Source organism: Schistocerca serialis, chromosome 8, assembly GCF_023864345.2.
Source record: "Schistocerca serialis cubense isolate TAMUIC-IGC-003099 chromosome 8, iqSchSeri2.2, whole genome shotgun sequence".
Taxonomy (NCBI): Eukaryota; Metazoa; Arthropoda; class Insecta; order Orthoptera; family Acrididae; genus Schistocerca; species Schistocerca serialis.
The window spans coordinates 501,376,769-501,396,725 of NC_064645.1; positions in this window are offsets into that span (position 1 = coordinate 501,376,769).

Below are 19,957 nucleotides of genomic sequence, written 5' to 3' on the forward strand. Positions count from 1 at the left end.
AGAATCTACTATTGCCGCTGATAGCACACGTTGTTGACGTACCTACCTTACCTCCGAGCAAATGGACTCGCCCGTCCCACGTCACCAGCGTGCGCACAATCGAGGGAAACACAGTCACTTGTGAGCGAGCGGTCTAACGTAACGGTGTCACTATGTTTTCGAAACAGGAACAACGGCGCTGGATCAAGACTGAACGTACCAGAGGTCGTACAACATGACAGTGTCACCAAGGTCTTCAAGAGGCGTGCGGGGAATCGCCATTGCCGCACAGAACAGTGGCACGTTGGGTAGAAGCCTTCAACGAAGGTCGGCCAACTGTGGCAGACATGCATCGGGCAGGTCGTCCTAGCGTCTCTGAAGAAGAAGTGCATGCTGTGGCCGCGTTAGTGGACAGTGATCGACGCCATACGATTCGTGAGGTCGCCCACGAAACCGGATTAGCGCATACGACTGTGCTTCGCATCCTGAAGGAACGCCTGGGCATGCGAAAAATTGCATCACGATGGGTTCCGCATGACTTGACGGAAATGCGGAAATGGATGCGTTACGGCGCTGCCCAGACGCACTTGGAGCACTATGAGCGCGTAGGAGAGGCGTTCTTACGCCGTATCGTAACACTGGGTGAAAACATGGGCCACATAGTAAGAGCAAAAACTGAAACGCCAATCCCACGAATGGCGTCATTACGGGCCGCTGCGAAAGTCGAAAGCACGTCAGAGCCCCATTATGGTGAACGTTATGGTGATTCTCGTGTACGACTGTGATGGTGTTATCCTAACGCATTACGTTCCTCCACGGCAGACCGTCAATGCACAGTATTACTGTTCGTTTTTGGAGCATCACCTGCCTCCAGCTTTGCGAAAGAAGCGGCGACACTTTCTGCGCAACCCAAGCATCATTCTGCACGACAATGCGCGGGCGCATACAGCGCAAGCTGTGGCTACTCCGATCGATGGGACTGGGAAGCATTGTACCATCCACCATACTCCCCGGACTTTAAGTCCTTGTGACTTTGATTTGATTCCGAAGAGGAAGGAACCACTTCGTGGCATTCGCTTCGGAACTGTTGCAGAGATTCGACAGGCCGCTCCATTTGCACCTTCAACAGAACAGACTCTGCTAACGGTATACTACGCCTTCCACATCGCTGGCAACGGGTTCTACACAACGCTGGTGACTACTTTGAAGGACAGTAACAGGTCTAAACACGTAACTCTTTTGTATTGGTTTTAAGTAAACAGTTGACGCTATTAAGTTCCAGCCCTCGTATTTTAACTACACAACACTGCTAGTACAAGCAACCGCAGTAAAACACGTAGACTACAGAAAGGCGGGGAGAAAGCAAATTCTGACACTGCAAAACACTACAAAAGGCGACGAACAGACGTTCACATTGTAAAACACGGCAAACAAGCAAACACTCACTCTGCAAACTACTACAAAGAGCGAGGAACAAATGAAAGCTCTCGCAGTAACGCTGTCTCAATAAAAGCGTGGACCGAAGACTTTACGCTTGACTGTTCCGGTTATCATAGGGATAGGTGTAGAGGGGGGGGGGGGGGGGAGGGGTGAATGGGTGGTACTTCTATGGGGCTGTCGCCAACATTGCCTGCCTTAAATTCAGCAACTCTGCGAGCGCGTGTGTAACGCGGGTTGCAGTTTTCAGGCGTCTTGCGACATAGCGGGTCGCAGTTATGATGCATGCAGGCCACCACACATCTATCTACTATTTCCTCTTGCTACGTACTCTGACCGTCCCCACCCTTTTGCTGCCCGGTGTTGAACTTAGTGATGTTTGACGTAAGTTAGTAATTTGGGCGGCTGGTCACATTTTCACAGCACTTGCCGCACTGAGATAGTGACTCACTGCAGCGAGTGACAGGGACAGGCGAATTTAAATAACCAGTTCTGTTAACCAAAAAAATACTCATCTTTTTTGTTGCTCTTCTTTGTTGCATATTCATGGCACGTTGTTCTCTTCCTGCCTGTGGTTCATCCTTCTATAATTGTCTAGAGGATCACTGGGTTACTACTTCAATAATAATGTGAAATCTGGTGGATTTTCTGCACAATTTACACATATATTTTCTGTCATTCGCTTCACAGTGCAAATCAATGAAACACACGTAACTCGTTCTCCATCCTCGCACGTCAGACTCGCACAACCAACTGCCCAAAAGAACAAAGAGTTTCCTCAACAACATATAGCAAAGAAATTACTATCATACGAGGCTTGTCCAGAAAGTAAGTTCCGATCTGTCGTGAAATGGAAACCACTGGGAAAATCCCGTAAAGCTTTGAACAGATGTGTTGGGCAGTGTGTCTAGTATCCCCGTCGATTGTGTCACGTCGCTCTTTTCAGTTTTGAGTTTACAGTGAGCACGAAAAGCTGCTTAGGGAATAGCGTCACCCGTCAAGTATGAGGGCATGGTTAGAGATTTCGCCTTTGTCATGTAGCCCTCGTAACACAACTGTCGAGCAGTTTATTCTTCATGCCAATTCTCGGCCGCACACTGCAGGGGCAATGAAGACGCTCCTGCAGCGTTTCCGATGAGACGTGTTTGATCACCCACAATACAGTCCGTAATTGGCTCCCCCTGAGTTTCATCTCTATGAAGACAAAATTTTTCTACAGACAACGAGCTGCCGACCTGTGCAGATAACTGACCGAAAGCACAGGCGGCTGCGTTCTATGACGAGGATATTGGAAAGTTGATACAACACTACGACAACACTCGAAGTTGACATGGCGACTATGTAGAGAAGTAGGTGGAAGATGTACCTAACTGTTGCAAATAAAACGTTACTGGCTTTCACTGTGGTTTCCATTTCGCGACCGATCGGAACTTACTTTCTGGACAACCCTCGTATATCGATCTATTTACACAAAATAATCTTTGGGACATTCATTTCATAAATAAAATGCAATTAATTGTCTGTATTTTTTGAGAAGTCCATAATCATCACTGTAATTACATTACGTATTTATAAACTTTGACATTTAAACATTTTCACATATCTTTGTAGCAGTGGATTTTTGGTTTTTAAATCTACACCGCGGTATCGTTCATTTCATATGATCCAAGAAAGGGTAGCACACTTATCTCACGTTTACCAGTTTTATTACAGGACATAGCTTAAATTCTGAATAATCGTCATCAGCAATGGCGGTCGAAGACTTCTGGCATAAGAAATCAATCCTTGCTCTGCCATTAGCCTTGGGGCTACATGACTTAAAAAGGCAGATGAATCAGCAATAATCAAAGTCATGAGGATGCAGAAGGGAATAGAAACCACTGCATTAAAAAATGTGTATCCACATGACGTATGGCCTGTAATTGAAAAAAGTACCATGATAATCTCTCCATGGCAAAAGATTTCGGACTAGTCCATCAGCACTCGCTTCGGAGGTACATGTACTAAGATTGTAACTAGTCCCCCATTCGTATCTCCGGGTGGGGGGGGGGGGGGGCTACCAAGATGGATGGGACCATGAGAAAAAGCGTAAAAGATCAGTGAAAGGTTGCCGTTCTAGTAGTTGGAGCAAGTTGGAACTTGGTAGGGGAACTAGAAAGTGGGGAAATGGATATGCAGAGGCTCAGTCTAGATACGGCGAGTGTGTGTGTGAAGTGAAATGGAAAGAAGGCAATGGTTCCTGGTCAGATGAGTATAATGTAGCATCAACAGCAGCAGGAAATGGCGTAACTGGAGTAGGATTCGTTATAAATGGGAGGTACGGCAGAGAATGAGCTGCGGTGAACAGTTCAATGACTGGGCTGTTCTAATCAGAATCGACAACAAACTAACACCGACAACAATAGTTCAGGTATACATGCCGACGTCTCAAGCAAAAGACGAAGAGATAGAGAAAGTATATGAGGATGTTGAACGGGTAATTCAGAACATAAAGTGAGATGAAAATCTGATAGTCATGAGGCACTGGAATGTGGTTGTAGGGGAAATAGCAGAAGAAACTCTTATGGGAGAATGTCTCCTTGGTAGTAGCAACGAGAGAAGAGAAAGAATGAATTCTGCAATGAATACCAGTTCAAGGAGTATCAGACAGCTATGCAGTCTTTCGCCCCTATTATTTAATCTGTACATTGAAGAAGCAATGACAGAAATAAACGAAACATTCAAAAGTGGGTTTCAAATTCAGGGCGAAGAGATATAAATAATAAGATTCGCTGATGACACTGCTATCCTCAGTGAAAGTGAAGAAGAATTACAGGATGTGTTGAATGGAATGAACAATGTAATGAGTGCATCGTATGGATTGAGAGTAATTTGGAAAAAGGAGAAAGTAATGAGAAGTAGCAGACATGAGAATAGCGAGAAACTTTTTTTTTTGAGTGATCAATCTCCTGACTGGTTTGATGCAGCCCACCAAGAATTCCTCTCCTGTACCAATGTCTTTATCTCAGAGGATCAATTGGAACCTACGTCCTCAATTATCTGCTGGATGTATTCCAATCTCTGTCTTCCTCTACAGTTTTTGCCCCGTACAGCTCTCTCTACTACCATGGAAGTCATTTCCTGATGTCTTAACAGATGTCCTATCATCCTATCCCTTCTCCTTGTCAATGTTTTCCACATATTCCTTTCCTCTCCGATTCTGCGCAAAATATCCTCTTTCCTTAACTTATCAGTCAACCTGATTTTCAACATTCGCCTATAGCAACACATCTCAAATGCTTCGATTCTCTTCTGTTCCGGCTTTTCCACAGCCCATGTTTCACTACCATACAATGCTGTGTTCCAGACACACATTCTCAGAAATTTATTCCTCATATTAAGGCCTATGTAAGTTTCTTGCTGTTTTCATTTCTGCTAGTTCTCATTATTTTCGTCTTTCTTCGATTTACGCTCAGTCCATATTCTGTACTCTTTAGACTGTTCATTCCATTCAGGAGATCACGTAATTCTTCTTCACTTTCAGTCAGGATGGCAATGTCATCAGCGAATCGCATCATAGATATCGTTTCACCTCGAATTTTAGTTCCACTCCTGAACCTCTCTTTTATTTCCATCATTTCTTCTTCGATGTACAGACAGATCAGTAGATGGCGAAAAACTACATTGCCCTCTTACACCATTTTTAATCCGAGCAGTTCGTTCCTGGTAGTCCAATCCTGTTATTCCCTTTTGGCTCTAGTACATATTGTATATTACTCATCTTTCCCTATAGACTACCCCTATTTTTCTCAGAATTTCGAACTTCTTGCACCATTTTAGACTGTCGAACACTTTTTCCAGGTCGATGAATCCTATTTTTCTTTAGTTTTACTTCCATTGTCAACCGCAACGAAAAATTGCCTCTCTGGTGCCTTTACCTTTCCTAAAGCGAAACCGAATGCCATCTAGGACGTTCTCAATGTTCTTTTCCATTCTTCTGTACATTATTTTTGTAAGCGACTTGGAAGCGTGAGCTGTTAAGTTGATTGTGCGATAATTCTCGCCCATGTCAGCTCTCGCAGATTTCGGAATTGTATGGATGATATTTTTCCAGACGTTAGGTCATATGTCGCCAGACTTGGTGTGTAGAGTTACACACCAACGTGAACAGTCGTTTTGTTGCCACTTTCTCCAATGATTTTGGAAATTCAGATAGAATTTTATCCATCCCTTCTGCCTTATTTTATCTTATGTCCTCCAGAGCTCTTTTAAGTTCTAATACTGGATCTCCTATCTCTTCCAAATCGACTCCTCTTTCTTCTTCTATCACGTCAGACAAATCTTCCATTTCATAGAGACCTTCATTGTACTCTTTCCACATATCGCCTCTGCGTTTAACAGTGGAATTTCTGTTGCACTCTTGCTTTTAATTTGACTTTCCTATTTGCTGAGTATATCCTTCCAACAATCATTTCTTTTTCGATTTCTTCACATTTTTCATGCAGCCATTTCACCTCAGCTTCAATGCACTTCCTGTTTATTTCGTTCCTCAGCATATGCATTTCCATATTCCTGAATTTTCATGAACGTTTTCGTATTTCCTTCTTTCGTTGATCAACTGAAGTATTTCTTCTGTTAACCACGGTTTCTTCGCAGTTACCTTCGTTGACATATGTTTTTGTTTCCAACTTCTGTGAATGCTCTTTTTAGAGGTGTCCAATCCTCTTCAACTGTAGTGCCTACTGAGCTTATCTTTATTGCTGTATCTACAGCCTTAGAGAACTTCAAGAGTATCTCGTCATTCCTTAGTACTTCCGTACCCCACTCCTTTGCATATTGATTCTTCCTGACTTATGTCTTAAACTTCAGCCTACTCTTCATCACTACTTCATTGTGATCTGAATCTACATCTGCTCCTCGGAATGCCTTAAATCCAGTATCTGATTTCAGAATCTCTCTCTCTGACGATGATGTACTCTAACTGAAATCTTCCCGTACCAGACGGCCTTTTCCAAGTATACCTCCTCCTCTTGTGATTCTTGAACAGAATATTCTCTATTACTAGCTGAAATTTGTTACAGAACACAATTAGACTTTCTCCTCTCTCATTACGCGTCCCAATCCCATATTCTCCTGCAACCTTTTCTTCTACAACTTCGTCTACAACTGAGTTCCAGTTCCCCATGATTATTAGATTGTCATCAAAATAGGTGAAGTTAAAGTTCTGCTACCTTGAAGGCAAAATAAGAGAAGGCAGACGAAGCAAGGACATAAAAAGCAGACTAGCACAGGCGAAGAATGCATTCCTAAGATAAAACTGTTGGTATTAAACATAGGCCTTAACCTGAAGAAGAATTTTATGAGAAAGTATGTTTCGAGCACAGGTGTGTATGAAAGTGAATCATGGACAGTGGGAAAACCAGAAAAGATGAGAATCGTAGCATTTGAGATGTGGAGTTACAAATGAAGGTTGGAAACCACAAGGTCTGGTGCGGCAAGGAATGAGGTGGTTCTCCATTGACTCGGTGAAGAAAGGAACATCTGGAAAACACTGAAAAGAAGAAGGGACAGGATGACAGGACATGTGTTAAGGCATCAGGGACTAATCCCCAGGGTCATAGAGGGAACTGCAGAGGATAAAAAGGGGAAAGATTTCGATACATCCAATAAGTAAATGAGGGCGTATGGCGCAAATACTGCTCTGAAACGAAGAGGTTGGGGCGGGATAGGAAATCAAGCCGAGCCGCATCAAACAAGGCGGAAATTTATTGCTCAAAGAAACGTTTACTTTAAATTTGTCAACGATTTATATGATATAACATTGCATCATACCATTTTAATACAAGGGGCTGTTTACTTTTCCAGAAATATTATAACACCCTGTTAAAGTAGCAAAGGTTGTGTTAAAATTATCCAGACAACAGCACTTCATCCTTAAGAATTAATATAATACCCGAAGCCTACAAACGATGTTTGCGTAGTCTTGGTTTTACGTAGTTACAGTGTGAAATATTTGTTTTCGCAGTTGATTACTAAGAAAGTCAGCTTAAATTCTCCGAATGAGTTAACATGCACATGATCTTTTGGTTTTGAATAAGTCCACACGATCGGAGTCTTTTAAGGAGTGTTCTTCAGCTCCATGGAACGACACCGAGGAAATACTTTAGAAGGTGATCCTAAGGATCTTTACAGATGTATCCGCTTATACGCATATAAGACAGAATTATGATTCCAGAATGAGATTTTCACTCTGCAGCGGAGTGTGCGCTGATATGAAACTTCCTGGCAGATTAAAACTGTGTGCCCGACCGAGACTCGAACTCGGGACATTTGCCTTTCGCGGGCAAGTGCTCTACCAACTGAGCTACCGAAGCACGACTCACGCCCGGTACTCACAGCTTTACTTCTGCCAGTACCTCGTCTCCTACCTTCCAAACTTTACAGAAGCTCTCCTGCGAACATTGCAGAACTAGCACTCCTGAAAGAAAGGATATTGCGGAGACATGGCTTAGCCACAGCCTGGGGGATGTTTCCAGAATGGGATTTTCACTCTGCAGCGGAGTGTGCGCTGATATGAAACTTCCTGGCAGATTAAAACTATGTGCCCGACCGAGACTCGAACTCGGGACATTTGCCTTTCGCGGGCAAGTGCTCTACCAACTGAGCTACCGAAGCACGACTCACGGCCGGAACTCCGCTGCAGAGTGAAAATATCATTCTGGAAACATCCCCCAGGCTGTGGCTAAGCCATGTCTCCGCAATATCCTTTCTTTCAGGAGTGATAGTTCTGCAAGGTTCGCAGGAGAGCTTCTGTAAAGTTTGGAAGGTAGGAGACGAGGTACTGGCAGAAGTAAAGCTGTGAGTAGCGGGGGTGAGTCGTGCTTCGGTAGCTCAAAAGCAAAAACAAAAATAAAAAAAAGTTGGTAGAGCTCTTGCCCGTGAAGGCAAATGTCCCGAGTTCGAGTCTCGGTCGGGCACACAGTTTTAATCTGCCAGAAAGTTTCAGTATTATGATATCTCCGGTCAGAGATAGATCTGGTAGCATAGCATTAGTTTTAGTCGTGCCTAAAGACAATGATTCAGGTTTCTAGTTCTTAGAAACATACTACGAGTACTTCTAATCTACATGGTTGCTCTGCAGTTTACATTTAAATGTTTAGTAGAAGGTTTTGACATGCTCCGTGTCTCATGTGTCAATTATCTGCATGAAGAAGTTTTCTGTTACCTTCGTTTCTAGTTTTTAAAAAATTTGCTTTTGCATGTGTGGCAACCCACTGACAGAATGACCGTGAAGTTGATTCACAGCTGCAGACTTTGTCACCAGTGCATCTTCTTCTGTGTTGGCCGAAATGTCATTCTAGAAAAACCAACCCACTTTCCCTTTTTAAGAGATGCATCTATTGTATCTCGTGCAATATAGAATACTTCAGTTACAGATCGTGTAGAAAATTTTATATGGACAATGCTGGTTTGTATGAATTCATCAATACCCTTTTAGGTCTACTTAACCAATGCTGACTTTATTTATCTTGGCGTCACCATTGTTGACAGGATGTTCTAGATTCGATGGCCCGCAGCCCACTTCCGAGCCAGAAAGGCGGTGGCACAGAGTACGAGGGGGTACCAAAAAAGAAACCGGAATTATTTTTTTTTAAATCTACATACTTTCAAACCGTTTACGAAACAACCTTATCCCCTTCAAAATACTCTCCATTACTTCTAATGCATTTGTCCAACAGCACCTGTACTGTTCGAAACATTTTTTGTAGTCATCTTTACAAATGGGAATCGCCATTTCTCCATTTATGACTCGAGCAAACCACTCGTACACTTGAGTTTTTCAATATTTTCGTGGATTTGATGTCCAGAACGACGTTTGCCATCAATCGACATCTCGCCATTTTTGAATCGAGCAAATCACTCGTACACTTTAGCATTGCCCATAGCGTCACCTTGGCAAGCTGTTTTCAACAATAAAACAGTTTCAGCAGCATTTTTACCGAGTAGAAAACAAAATTTCTCAGCTGAACGTTGTTCACTTAAACTTGGCAACACGAAAAACGAAACAAAGACGAAACAGTGCTAGCAAAACCTATCACTGCAGATGAACAGAACAAGCCAGGTCGACAAAACAGGCGGCACTGAACTGGCAATGAGTTTCGCTATGCACACCTAGCGGCAAAAATGTGTGCTACTCAAGCTCCGCCCACGTCAATGTTATTCCGGATTTTTTTGGTACCCCATCGTAATTGCGCAAGGAGCAGGTGCCGCAAAGCTAGGTGTCACAACGCGCAGAAAATCTGTCCTTGTCGCCCTGTCTCGCAGATACGCTGCGTCCATACAAACTCAAGTAGATGCACAAAAGAAACAAAAATCCCGCGTACAAAATGCGGGTCGAAACTAACTACAGTACTTACTAACGTGAAAACACTGACCAAGGTCACGACCAGCATTCGTTGATTAGAGAAAGGCATCCGGCAAAACATCACTTTCCCCAAAGTGATATGTTACACCACAGTTCATAGAACCACTTTCAGACTATTTCTCGACCATTCTCCTCTCGAACAGCTCACTGCAGAAATGAACAGCTAAATCTTTACGTACGAACTCTGATCTCTCTTGCTTTGTTACGATGGTCATTTGTGTCCAAGTAGGCGCGAGTCAACAAAATATTTTGGGACCCGGAGTAGAGAGTTGGTGACTACAACATCATGAAGAGATCTCTTCTCAAAGAAAAACGCGTTTGTTGTAATGATAGGCTTCCCAACTCACTCATCTAAGGGGCAGTCAAATGAAAACGAGGCAGACACAAGAAAAGTAATTAAACTGTTAGTAATTTCGAAAGTAATGAACATAAATATCAATACATTTATCCCACTGTGAGACAAGGTGATAAACGCCTTTATGAAAAAAATGTTTTCACTCGATTACATGAAAATGATTGTACTCAGGCTTGCACCTCTCCGTCCGAAGCAAAACGACGGCGAAGAATATCTTTCTTCAGGGCTCCAAAAATGCGGAAATCGCGTGGGGAGGGATAAGGACTGTAACGAAAATGTGTAAGGACTTCCCAGTGAAAATTCTGCAGTGTAATCGCAACAGCCTTGGCAACCTTGATATATGGGCCCGCTCACATGTCGCCAAGACTGACTTCGTAGACAGACAGAGCAAGAGAAGAGGAGCCATCAGCAAGCGCCCCGGGGAGCAAACCTCGGACGGAACGACCTGCAGGTAGGAGTTTTTAGTTGAATTGACAACCAGTTTTTTACTACTCAAGTGGACGACCTCACGCCTTTTATTGTTTAGGGTCAACTGCTCCTTTCCGCATCATGGTGACATCCTCTCTAAATAGTTTTACAATTTGTTTTGATCTTCTGATAACTCCATAACGATATCACCATCAGCAAATAATTTAAGGGATCTCTCAGTCTTCTAAATAGTTGATATACAAAGGGCGTTCGAAATGATTTGCACAGTCGTCTCTATTTTTTTTATTTTTTGAAGGAGGAGAATGAAATTTTTTGTGAACATACTTGGAACATTTAGCTATAAGTTCGTATATAAAAGTATTTTCTTTTATTTACAGGTGAGCCCCCGTAAAGTAGATGTCAGGTTGCGACAACGGTCGGTGATGGAGTTCCTCTTCAAGAACGGCGATGACTCTGCCACACCGATTCACAGGAAGTTGCTCCCTGTTTATGGGGAGGACACAGTGGATCGCAGCAGTATCCAGCGATGGTTGCAGAGGTTTAAAGAAGGTGATTTCTCTCTACTGAACAATCCACGATGCGGCAGACCATCGACGGCAGTGAGTGATGTGAATGAGACTATTGATCAAACCATCCAAAGTGACAGATGTGTGACGACACGACAGCTTGCTGAAATGTCTCGTTTGTCATTGGGTAGTGTGGTTATCTCAGGTACAGTCACTAGGGTACAGAAAAATCTGTGGACGTTGGGTGCCTAGATTATTGACAAGAGAAATGAAAACGAAGAGGAAGAATGTGTGTGAGGGTCTCATGAAGACCTTTACTGAAGATACAAACAGTGTTTTGACGGCGTCATTACCCAGGATGAAACATGGTTGTTTTTGTCCGAACCTGAGAGAAAAACCCAATCCATGGATTGTCGTCATCCGGGTTCACTTCGGAAGAAGAAACCAAGACTTTCACGAACAGCAGGCTAAAGGTGATGGCCTCCTTCTTATGGGATCAGTATGGTGTCATTTTCATTGACTTTTTGGAACCTGGCTCCACAGTTAACCGAGACCGTTACTGTTTGTCATTGGACAAGCTGCGACGTGCCATCAAGACCCACAGACCACAGTTTCAGGGTCAGCTCATCAGTCTACACCATGACAATGCCAAACCCCATAAGCCCTTATGACGCAGGAAAAAATCAGGAAAGTGGGTTGGAAAATTGTTCCTCATCCTCCCTACAGTCCGGACTCGGCTCCGTCTGATTTTTACCTCTTTGGTTATCTGAAGGCCCACCTGCGTGGTAAAACATTTGATAGTGAGAAAGAAATTCTTCCAATCCATTTGTGGCATACAGCAAACCAGTGTTTAACAGCATTGGTTAAACACAGTCTTGGTTGCAATTTAATTTTTATTTTTCAACTACGCGTTTCGCCTTATTTAGGCATCTTCAGGTTGATCTTAATTTGGTATTTCTTAGAACGATCCTTTAGACAGTCTAGCCAAAGGGCATCGTCGAATATATCAGGCCAACATCGCCTTCGTTAAACTCAGTAAAAACTTTTCTAAATGGACGTGTCTCCAAGACCTGCATAACGCGTTCCCGTTCACAGGAGCGAATAACAGAATAAGATGAGGCTCAAGTAGTAAGCATTATGCCCCTTCCTTTTCCTTTCCTTTCTCCCCTCTCTACCTTCGATTTACATATAATGTATCACAGCTACGGATTCGATGTGTTGTCGGTTCTTTCGGACATGTCCGAAAGAACGGACACCACACATTCACATAATTACTTATTTAGGTCCCTTCGGAGATGTTATTGTCTCATCGTTCTGAGAAGCTGAATGGCAAAACAGTTTTCTTGAACTTCCACTCAGGGTCACTCCTAACTCGTGTAGCATAACTTTCGGTTAAACCGGATGCAGCAGTGCTACATTGCCCGAGCCATGGGCTGGAGCGTCATGTGGCTGATAGGGACCGTGCCCTGCCCACACGTGTACTAGTTGCCAAACAACGCTGCAGGCAGTGATTGCATCATACCTGGAACACCATACATGCAGGGTTTAATAGTCTTTGCATCAAAAGCTTATGGCTGACAGACCGCGTCAAGGGAAACATCTTTCGTTAGAGACAAAATGTTCGTTGACGCTTCCCGGGGACGATAGGCATCTTTTTATTGAATTCACCAGCCCTGGGATGACGAAATTTCACCGAACTAACAGGGTATACTAAACAGGTGTGCTGCATACTACGTATCCCCGTGAACTGAGAGAAATTTTTGACAATAAAATCTTAAGGAGGGTCTCTAAGCGGAGAAAGTTATTTTAGAAGTCGGGCTGTTTTGTACGCGAAAGTTCGCTTCTTTAAAGAATCGTAGGGGTTGGGGGCTGTTGGTTAGTATCTAAATTAAGATTTTTGGTTACAATGGACGCTATTTCCACAGTTTATGGAGAGAGAAAAAGTTCTTATGGCTTTGAATGTTGCGGCCTACCTGCCCTACGCGTATTCTGTCCGGATATAATTCACACCATCTGTCTGACCCATGCCCTGAGATGTATCGCCGAAGATGTGCGCGGCTGCTGGCTAGAAGAAAGTTAAATGATTAGATACACCAAAAGAGCGTTACTCAAAGCCCTGCGTCATGTGTCGCTTTTTAAGGAGCAGCTGCCGATCATGAAATTTCCTCGAGAGCCTGCCCTAACGATTTAGATTGAAGCAGTCGGTTTTTATAATGAACATTTTCAAGCCATGAAATCTGTGATTTATTCATTTCCGAGAGAATCTCCAGTTTCAGTACGAGAGGCACATCACAAAATCCTTTCACTGTCGCACATCGGTAGCGACTTCAGCTTCCTTGCCAGTCGCATTACAGAATTACTATCTACCGTACTGTCTTTGCAGAAATCGTTAAAAGCTGTTCAGAATGTCAATTGCAAGCTGATCGGCAGAGACGGACTGGACAAAGGGTAGAGAATACATCTGACACTGTTTTGGGAAGAAATTCGGGATACTCGACTTTTGCTACTATCTGCAATATCCTCAGTTGGAGAGAAGACGCTACAGCGGACATCTTTTCAGGAATATTTCATGTCCTGAAATTTGCACCACCAATATCATGTGATATGGAGAGCTCATTTTCCTCCTGCAAAAACATTTTTTTCTCATCGGCGACATTCTATGAATGCAAAGAATTTGGAAAGGTCCCTGGTTGTTCATTTTGCTTCAAAATGAAAAATAAGAAAGGGGACCTTGCTAGTTTAGGTGAAGATGGCATTATTCTAAACAGATTTAATTAAAAATAACTTTTGTTCATCTATAGCAATAATACTTTCAAAATAAAAACTTAAGCAATGTAAAATATATCTTCTTAATGTACTTTTCGTGTTTCTGGTACCTTTAAGTGCATTATAAAATAATATATTAGACTATCGTCTAATTCAGGAGTTAAATGTCGTTGCAATTATTATTTTATGTTAAATATTTAACGGAATATTTTCGCGACGTTATATATTTTCTTAGAGACTTTACACAGTTTCATTGCATAAATACGTACATATTATGCGTGTCGCTATAACATAAATATTCTGGCGCTAGGGATTACAGAGTGTTTATCCGTGACTAATGACTAGTGCAAGTTTAATGCTGCACTTCTTTGGAACTGGATTCAATATTATGCAGTTCGGACCACCCTGTACGTCCTAGCTGATTATGTGTACGTTGACGTTAAGCGCCCGTTGCCTTCACCAAACAGATGGAACTTTGCGGTAACAAGCTGCTTCCGAAGCAGGTGTGCTGACCTGCGCCACTGTGGTCAGTGGGGGTAACGGCTTCTCTGAAACGACTTCCGCAACGATGGAATTTGTAAGCAGATTAGGAGTGAGTTGCCGCGAGTTTCACGGAGTATGAAGATGCCCTAGTGGACAAACAGTAGTGAGTTTAATTCAGCCATCTCTCCTCAAGCCACCCTTTGGGCCGAAAATTCACATCTACATTGTGAACATAAGAAAATGAGGCAGGAATCGCACGAAAAATGAGTAGAAAACTGCACATGAAAAGATAACTCGTGCACATACCCCTCACACCGCATACTGTACAGTATAAGAGAAGTTTAGTTTAACGTACTGTACATGTAAGGAACAGAGATCATTAGAGCCAGAAGACGTGTGTAACTAGACTCACACAAAGAAGGAAGTCGGGCTTGGTCTTGAAATCGTCCCAGTTTACGCTTATGTGGGACTTTGTAACAAGTAGAGTCGTTGGTGATATTCTACGAGACAGCAAGCAGTCCGTTTTCGTTGGAGGCCTTTATTTGTGACACGGATGTTATTTCTTTAGTTTTTTCATATAGCTTTATCTTCGTTACATCTTTATGACTTTCTCTGCATCACACCAACAGCTTGTACCCCTTGTCAGCTAGAAACTATATGTACATCAACTACTGGCACAAATTGCACATCCATCTGCATATCTTTAAGCATTAACTAATGTATTACCGCAACCTTTAGGCAGTCATTACATGTACAGATATAATCTTAAGACCCCTTGCCTTGTAAAGTTTCCTCTCATACAATCACTCTTTCCTCCCTCTCACTTTCTCTTTCTCTTCATCCCCCTCTGCCTCCAGCCTTTTATATCTATGAATCCCAACCAAAATTGTTATTTGTGTATAATTTTACCACTGTAGCCAATATGATTATTGTACTTATGGTTTGTAACACTTCACCTGATTGTATAAATGAATATGAAGTTTAACTTATTTTAACTTGTCAAAATCGGATTTATATACTCCCTGCAGTATTTATTCCAAAGAATGTATTCAACACCTCAAACAACACCTCAAAATCCTTTAAAAAATTCGTTCTGTAATAATGTTGTTAGCACGTATATTCTTTGTACTTTGTGATAATGTTTTGCCTTCTACTATACGATCCATGCACCCAATAGTTCCCAACGACATATTTGTTTACATAACATGACAGTATACAAGTGATGTGTTACGACAGTGAAAGGAACCTGTGACCACTGGAGGTACTTTATTTTACTTATTTTATGTGTACCGTTAGATACACGTTTAATTTTTTGTCGAAAACAGTGACTGGTAACAGTAAACTTGTTGTTTCATTTAATGCCAAATGGCTCAAATGGCTCTAAGCACTATGGGACTTACCATCTGTGGTCATCAATCCCCTAGAGTTAGAACTACTTAAACCTAAAGACATCACTCACAACCATGCCCGAGGCAGGATTCGAACCTGCGACCGTAGCAGCAGCGCTGTTCCGGACTGAAGCGAATAGAACAGCTCGGTCACAGCAGCCGGCCATTTAATGTCAATAACAGTCACGGTAAAGCCTAACCTAAAATTTTCGCATTTAAAATTAAACTTTTTCTGTAGCTAATTTATACATTTACAACTTGTTTAATTTGCCACAGTTTTTCTCCACAGTCTGCTCAAACTGCCACCATATTGCTCTCTATTTCGAGATGGAGCATTGGCACTTCTTTCGCAGAGCTTAGTGTTGCGCAAATGTTTTACAATATGACTCAGTTTTGTTACTTGGTCATCTATGAACATAACGGTACTAAAAGATCTAAAGAAGTTCTTAGATCCCCGTGCTCGTGCTGGTGCTATCAACAAGAAGACAAGATTACTTCTGTGACGGCTCATTTTGAATATAAAACTTAAATGGCCTCTGTATTAGTGATACACACATCAAAAAAAGTTTTGCATCACATCTGTTCCCAGAGCTCCTGAAGATAGACGTTGACTGTGGGTATAGTGTCACAGACACAGTTCCTTTGACTGTTCAGAGATGTCACTAAACCTGCCCATATATGTAAACAAACATGCATGAGCAGCGCCTATTAGAAGGAGGGGGTCCGACAGCCGATCAGTTCCAGTCATTCCACCAGGAAGGAGATACACGACTCGTGTTGTCTGTAGTTCAACCATGCCTAGACGGTCAACGCCGCGGTTCGATCGTGTCCGCACTGTTACTTTGTGCCAGGAAGGGCTCTCAACCAGGGAAGTGTGCAGGCGTCTCGGAGTGAACCAAAGCTATGTTGTTCGGACATGGAGGAGATAGAGAGAACCACGAACTGTCGATGACAAGCCTCGCTCAGGCCGCCCAAGGGCTACTACTGCAGTGGATGACCACTACCTACGGATTATGGCTCGGAGGAACCCTGACAGCAACACCACCATGTTGAATAATGCTTTTCGTGCAGCCACAGGACATCGTGTTACGACTCAAACTGTGCGCAAAAGGCTCCATGGCGAGGTCCACCTTTGCAACCACGACAGCATTCAGCGCGGTACAGATGGGCCCAACAACATGCCGAATGGACCGCTCAGGATTGGCAATACGTTCGCTTCACCGATGACTTCGCATATGCCTTCAACCAGACAATCGTCGGAGACGTGTTTGGAGGCAACCCGGTCAGGCTGAACGCCTTAGACACACTGTTCAGCGAGTGCAGCATGGTGGAGGTTGACTGGAAGGCGCCGTAACGGCTGTATGATACGCGAATGCCATCCTCCGACGTAATGCAGCCATATCGGCAGCATATTGGCGAGGCATTCCTCTTCATGGTCGACGGTTCGTGCCCCCATCGTGCACATCTTTTGAATGACTTCCTTCAGGATAACGACATCTCCCGGCTAGAGTGGCCAGCACGTTCTCCAGACATGAACCCTACCGAACATCCTTGGAATGGACTGAAAAGGGCTGTTTGTGGACGAGGTGACCCACCAACCATTCTATCTCCGCCGAATCGCCGTTGAGGAGTGGGACAATCTGGATCAACAGTGCCTCGATGAACTTGTGGATAGTATGCCACGACGAATACAGCATGCATCAATGCACGAGACTGGCTACCGGGTATTAGTGGTACCGGTGTGTTCAGCAGTCTGGACCACCACTTCTGAAGGTCTCGCTGTATGGTGGTACAACATGAAATGTGTGGTTTTCATGAGTAATAAAAAGGTCGGAAATGATTTTTGTGGCAGGCCGGGGTGGCCGAGCGGTTCTAGGCGCTACAGTCTGGAACCGCGCGACTGCTACGGTCGCAGGTTAGAATCCTGTCTCGGCATGGATGTGTGTGATGTCCTTAGGTTAGTTAGCTTTAAGTAGTTCTAAGTTCTAGAGTACTGATGGCCTCGGAAGTTAAGTCTCATAGTGCTCAGAGAAATTTTTTTTTATTTTTGTGTTGAGCTCTATACCAGTTTCTGTACAGATTGCGGAACTCTCGGAACCGAGATGCCGCAAAAGTTTTTTTGCTGTGCGTATATGCGTATCACAAGGCACGATTTTACCATCTGAATGGTTATAACCTAAGAAGTACAGTGTGTGTTGTTTATTTATTTCTCTTCTGTGAAATTCGTGGCCGCATAACACTATAAATTATTCTCGATTTACAAGCCACGTCAGTAGAGATGAATTACTTTAGATTTCACCCCCATAGTCCTCCGGAGTTCAAACTTCGTACTACCGGGATAGATAAGATGTCCGCCTTATATACGTGAGCCAATGTCCAGAACTTTCCAGAGGTGGGCCGAATTAATGCATGTGCAGGAAGATGAGTTAGGGCAAGCCTAAATTCGGCTCACTTCGGGACCGTTCTAGTTGCTGCCTCCCAGTGAATATCCAGCAAGTCAGGTGTTTTAATCCCTAACGAAGATTGTGACGACAGCTGTCGAAAGCTCCAGAATTTTGCACTAGCTGACAAAAAGAGTGATGCAACCACACGACATGGTCGGATGCTAGTGTAACTTCGAAACATTCACACCATCGGCTCATGTGTAAATGATAGGAGCTATAATTGTCTGTGACAGGTAGAATGTTGCTTCTCTTTAGTGTTCTTGACTTCCTGCGACGTTATGTGTCCTCTTATAGCATTGGTCGGGGATTGTCAGCAGCCGGACTAGAAAATTACTGCCCCCCCCTCCCCCCTCCACATGTGGACTGCTGTTAGCACCAAACACAAATGGCTGCGTCTGAAGTAGTACCGTGACTGAGAATCATGGACTGTGTTCATTGATGAATCGCGATGCTGCACTGTTGCGGATGATCAATGTCGCCGAGAATGGCGCGACTTGGGGAGGGGTCCCATTTCATGTTTTGCGGAGGCACAGCTGTGTTACTCCCGGCGTCATAGAGGAAGGAGACATCGCGTGTGACTTTAGGTCACCGCTTGTAGCGACTGAGGGAACTGACGGCAGAACAGTACGTCACGGACATCCTGCGTCCTCATGTTGATGACTATGATGATCGCAGATGTCTATCTAGTTGCATGGACAAGGTATTTCAGCTGATAGTATATACCTTGAAGCGCCAAAGAAACTGGTATAGGCATGCGTATTCAAATACATATATGTAATCATGCAGAATACATATATGTAAACAAGCAGAATACGGCACTGTGGTCGTCAACGCCTAGGTAAGACAACAAGTGTCTGGGGCAGTTGTCAGATCGGTTACTGGTGCTACAATGGCAGGTTATCACGATTTTAGTGAGTCTGAACTTGGTGTTATAGTTCGAGCATGAGCGATGGGACACAGCGTCTCCGAGAAAGCGATGAAGTGGGATTTTCCCCTACGACCATTTCACGAGTGTACCGTAAATATCAGGAATCCGATAAGACATCAAATCTTCGACATCACTGCGACGGAAAAAGATCCTCCAAGAACGGGGCCAACGACGACTGAAGAGAATCGTTCAACGTGACAGAATTACAATCCTTCCGCAAATTTCTGCAGATTTCGATGGGCCATCGACAAGCGTCAGCGTGCGAACCATTCAACGAAACATCATCGATATGGGCTTTCGGAGCCGAAGACTCAATCGTGTGCCCTTGATAAGTGAACGACACAAAGCTTTACGCCTCGACTGGGCCCGTCAACACAGACATTGGACTGTTGATGACTAGAAACATGTGGCCTGGTCGGACAAGTCTCGCTTCAAATTATATCGAGCCGATGGACGTGTACGGGTATGGAGACAATCTCATGAAACCATGGACCCTGCGTGTCAACAGAGGGCTTTTCAAGCGGTGGGGGTCTTGTGCGTTGGAAGTGAATGGGACCCCTGATACGTCTATATTCGACTCCGACAGATGACACGTACGAAGCATCCTTTCTGATCACCTGCTTCCATTCATGTCCATTATGCATTCCGACGGACTTGGGCAATTTCAACAGGACACTGCAACACCTCACTCACCCAGAAAAAAATGGTTCAAATGGCTCTAAGCACTATGGGACTTTACATCTGAGGTCATCAACCCACTAGAACGAAGAACTACTTAAACATAACTAACCTAAAGAAATTACACACATACATACCCGAGGCAGGATTCGAACCTGTG